The sequence below is a fragment of the Camelus ferus genome, chromosome 1, assembly GCF_009834535.1.
Source record: "Camelus ferus isolate YT-003-E chromosome 1, BCGSAC_Cfer_1.0, whole genome shotgun sequence".
Taxonomy (NCBI): Eukaryota; Metazoa; Chordata; class Mammalia; order Artiodactyla; family Camelidae; genus Camelus; species Camelus ferus.
In genome coordinates this window covers 11,316,360-11,321,445 of record NC_045696.1, presented here as the reverse complement: position 1 = coordinate 11,321,445, position 5,086 = coordinate 11,316,360, and the positions used below count along the sequence as shown (strand labels likewise).

Genomic DNA, 5,086 nt, shown 5'->3' with positions numbered 1-5,086 from the left:
CCAGATCCTGCGGCAGCAACATAAATAGGAACTCATGTATTTTGGCCCAAAGGGAAATGATCTCATTCCATTTCACCAAAGTTCAAGCAATTTATTCTTGACATGATAGATAGAATGGTAGAGGATAGGTAGATAATCAAATCATAACAATAAAGGTAGATAAAGATAGATAGATGATAGATAGATAGAGATCCAATCAAGATGAAACTATATGGAGCTCTGGAACTGGATAAATAACTTCAAGAGAAAAAATCTATAGAAAGAAAGAAACCGTCTCCCTTCCGTTTTCCTTTTTGCCCTGAAAGCCATTCTCTCTCCAAGAAATGTGTTTTATTTAAGAGGGTTGCTGCTTTCAACTGTAACCTGCAAAACTATTCCTTTTTTTTTTTTTCGAGATAGCAGATTTGTCACTTCCTTGATTTTATTTTATTTTTCTGACACTTTGGTATGTGCCTCTGCAAATGGCAAGAAAAACTCGGTGATGATGCTGAAATGGTCGGCTCTACTGCCATTCAGGGCCTGAGAACTCACTGTTGCGGGGCCGCCCTGTGCGCTGGGAGATGTTTAGCAAAATTCCTCGCCTCTATCCACTAGACGCCAGTTGTGACATCCAAAAATGTCTTCAGACATTGTCAAACGTCCCCTGGGAGGTATCATTGCCCCAGTTGGGAACCACTGTTCTGAAACAATAAGGCTGTGGCCACAGGGGATCTCAGTCACACAGTGACGTGGACAGAGTATTTTTAAACTCTACAGATGCTGGAGGAGTCACACGTGTGCCTTTTCAGGCACATCCCTGTACCTGTGCAGGAAATGGGGGGGGGGGGGGGAATTGTCTTAGTAAGTCTTTCTGTGGTGCCAGAAAAAAGGAATCTAGGAAAACTTTCAGGAAAAAAAAAAAATCAAAAGGCGCTTGTCCATCTGAGATGATCAAGAAGGACTAACTGCAATCCTGGATCATGTAAACTCTGCAGCCTTCTGCTTCCCACAGTGGCGGGAAGGGGGGACCCATCGGAGCCCCTCTCAGCCCTGCCTGTGCGCTGTTGTTGCTTCTCCACAGGGTGATCAAAAGACTTCAGTGGCACGTAATGTGGAAGGATAAACCCTCTACACTGAAAGCACGCGATTCACCTGCCCACACCCAGAGTTTCAGGGAAGCAGGGCGCATTCACTCAACAATCATTGAGATCTGCACTTTGTCCGGAGGTGGGTACACAGTGGGTTTGCTATGGGACTCAGTTTTGGCTGCTCGCCACTCAAAAACCAAGAGACAAGCGTTGGTAGGAAAGGAAAGTTTGCTCTATTCAGGAGGCTGGCAACCTGCAGAGTCAGGCAGGGGACACCAGGTCTGTTGGCGGGGGTGGGGAGGTTCTGTCTTAGGAAAGAGCCACAGGGTCCTGCTCAGTTACAGGTTCTCTGTAAGGACAGATGGGCACAGATCAATGCAAAAGTGCTTGCCTCCCGCCCGCAGGAGCAGAGACATCTGCTCCTATTTTGTGTGTGCTTGAGTCTTCTGCACAGGAACTGCCTTTTCCTCCACCCCATGTGACTCAGCCAGTCCCTGGCAGGGACCCCTTTGGCTGTCTGGTGAGGCCTATGGACACTTCCTCAGAAAAAAAATTTTGATATTCACAAAATAAGATACATAAGGCTACAAAGGGAACCCATTATATTGAAAGACAGTTATCAAAAAGATTATAATCCGTGATACAGTTATATCCAGGCTTCTTTATTAATGCATGAGCTCCAAGGTCTGGGGCAGGACTAATAATTACAACCCTTTTGGAGAGGTGGTGAGAACACGCGATATGTTGAGGTGTCTGCCTTAACTGTTACGTGATAAAAAATAGATCTGTGTGCCTACTGGTTTCAAAGTTGCAGGCACTATTAATACTACTGGCCTATGCTTGATATTAAAGGAAATGCACAATTTCAGTTAGTAGACACTTAAAACCACAAGTTCTCAGATCAAGTTCACCAACCTCCTGAATTCACAGGCCTGTGCATCCCTGCAGATTCTGTGCCCTGATGTAGGAATGCTGCCTCCCTCGTCACAGGGACTGGCTGGTGACCCAGGCTGGCCAGTCCCCTCCCTGTGGACATTTTTCAGGGGTGGGAGTTTTTTAGGGATGAGTGGTTGACCCGAATCAGACCAATTCGGGTCCTCTCTGGAACTTTTCTGTCAAAACTCTCACGGAGGTTCCTCTTCACACACAGAGGATATTCAGGGTGTATTTATTTAATTTTAAATATGGACTTCATGCTCCAGAGATGCCTGAAGGAATGAAAGAAAGAAGAGGATGCTTTAAAATTCTAGTTTATCTGTCATGTTGCATTAGATATGACAACGTGCCTGGACCACAGGCTGCCCACATATTTGGTCAAATATTATTCTGGGTGTGCCTGTGAGGGTGCTTCTGGCTGAGATCAGCATTTGAATCAGTGGACTGAGTCCAGGAGATGACCTTCCCCAGTGGGGTGGACACATCAGGTGCATCCAACTCACTGAAGGCCTAAACAGCACAAAAGGTCAAGTAAGGGAGACTTCACTCTGCCTGACTTCAAGCTGGGGCATCACCCTTCTCCTGCCTTCTGACCCAGACTCAGACCAGAACCACACCATCTTCTCCCCTGGGTCTCCAGCTTGCTGACTACAGACCTCAGGACTTCTCAGCCTCCATAGTCACGTGGGCCAATTCCTTATAATAAACAAACAAACAAACATATATGTCCTATTGGTTCTGTTTCTCTGGAGAACCCTGACTAATATACCATCCAGGCCTAAAGTCCATGGTACAAATGGTGTATTTGGGGGTGGGGAGTGCACAGACAGAAACAGCTGGCCATCCCCACTTCCCAGGGCAGAGACCAGTTTTTATAACATCTTAAATCCAGGGCAGGAGGATTTAAAAAAAAAAGACTCATTGAGAATAATTGAGCCCACCCTCTGGAATGAACACATACAGGTTTACTGTGTGGCAAACACTAGTCCCACAAACTGAGCAGAACGTACCGAGTGGTTCTGAGGTTAAGTTCCAATCCCTTCTCACTGTGCTGCTGGAAATAGCCTCAGTCAGGAGTAGCTGGGGGATAGCCTGGTTCTAGATGAATCCCCTGCTTCTCTCATCCCCTGATTGTTGACGCCCTGGCCCCTGCAGAGTTCCCGTGAGGGTGTGTGTCTCAGGAAGCCAAAGCTGGTAGCCCAGGTGAAGGCGGAGAGGAAAGCTTGAAGCAGGGGTCTCAAATCGCAGTGTAGAGTCCGGGTGGAAGGCTCAGGGACTCTGCAGAGAAGGTCCAGGGTTCGAGAGAGCCAGTGGGACGGGTGCTGGTGAAGTCCTGGGACGAGGCTGCTGTGGGAAGATGGCTGGGACTGAAGGACCGGGCACTGAGGACACTTGGCATCAGCCAATGCCCTTATCTGGAGCCATTTCAGCATCCAACCCTTTCTCCTCTCGTGGTTGCCACGCCGACAGCAGACATGCTCAGTCTCCCTATTAGTAACTAATCCCCATTCAGACCCCAAGGTGCGGGCTCACCATCTGCAGCTCGGTCGGTGGGCCCATTTCAACTGCACAGCTCTACTCCCTCAAGCATGACCAACCCAAGGGCATCTGGGTGTGGCCTCACCTCTACCTAAAACCTAACGCTGAAAAACTTTTTTTAAATCAAATATTACAAACTCTGTCTCAGTCACTCAATGCCTCCTTTTCATTTTGTGAGTGAAAGAACAAGCTACAAAATGTTTCAGGAGATTTAGGACAGGAAAGTCCTAATTAAAGGATCTATGCTAACGTGACAATCTTAAAAAAAAAAAAAAAAAAGACCTGCTATAGTTTCCCATTAATACCCAGGATTAGCTTCTCTTCGTCGTGTGACATTTTGGGGAAGTTTGGGCTCAGGATAGCTTTCAGAAAGAAGACAGTTTCCAAGCCAAGCCCTCTCTTCACAATATCTGTCCTCATTAATTCAAAAAAGATGTTGCCCTGTGGTGGTTCCTTATGTCACGCTATCAAATCTATCCGCATTGCTGTAACTCTGAGGTTTCTGTTACCTGTTTCCTCCCCACCTCCGTGTGGTTGACATTTAGACATCGGCTGCCCATCCCTAGGTGTTGCATGATTTGAATCTCCACATCTGTCAGTCAGTTCCAGCCACAGCCAAACAGATAACAAACCCTAGGGAACCAAGGAGAAAGGTTTTAAATAGATTTCATATTTCTGGTCCGCTTGCAGCATCTGGGAAAAGGTCTCAGGAACCCTAAGGCTGAAACTGCATATTTGGGGCGACTTCACACAAATGAAATAATCAAATCAAAGTTAGAAATATTTAGATCATTTCTGGAAAAACCGTCTGCCCGCTCTCTGATTCCAGCCCAGCCGAGGAGACTTTCCCTGTAATCTCCTCCCATTTCTTCCTGAGGGTGGGAAACACGTTGCAGACTCCCTGGAGCTTTGAGTCAAGGGAGAGAAAACAAACCGCAGTGGAATTCTAGGGGGTGAACGCCAGCCGCAGAGCTGTTTCCTCCACCAGCACCTCGTGGTTGGCCCAAACCTGGCCTCGGTTGTTTTTAGTCCCTTGTCGTGCTTCTGATTCCAAAGAAACGGCTATTTTGTTTGGCTTTCGTTGCATTACTCATGCGGTGCAACATGTCTGTGCAGCCGCATATCCAAGAAAGTGAAAGCGAAGAGATTAAAAACAGATCTGTCTAGTGAACAGGTGTCGAGCATTATCTAATAGGAAACTAAATATAAAAAGAGAGACTAATTAAAGTCCTGGCGTCTCTCCTGCTGTCGGCTTCACAGCTCTTTAACTCTTAAAATCGTGGCTCAGACTGAAGACCAGAACTCACGGAGAAGGGGAGGCAGTGATGGCACATTCCTGTTTTAAGGTGTGTGTGTGTGTGTGTGTGTGTGTGTGTGTAAGGGAAGGCAGAGGGTCAGGAAGGGGCTGGTATTGCCTGATGATGCCAAACTGTGAGAAACAGGGCTAAGAAGTTGCTTGTCCTGGTAAGAAAAATCCAGTCTTCTAGAATCTTGCTCTTCCGAGGGTGGTCCCCAGACCAGCAGCAACAGGATGACTGGGAGCT

At 47.0% G+C, this 5,086-nt stretch overlaps 1 long non-coding RNA gene across 1 annotated transcript; it reads right to left on the bottom strand.

Annotated features, from left to right (window-relative positions):
• Positions 1-1,739: 1,739 nt before the first annotated feature.
• On the bottom strand, positions 1,740-4,647 carry LOC116665835. Its single transcript, XR_004322668.1, has 4 exons — positions 4,477-4,647; positions 4,052-4,175; positions 3,014-3,350; positions 1,740-2,275 (listed from the first exon to the last, which is right to left on the bottom strand). It is a non-coding gene; the product is annotated as an uncharacterized LOC116665835 (long non-coding RNA).
• Positions 4,648-5,086: the final 439 nt, after the last annotated feature.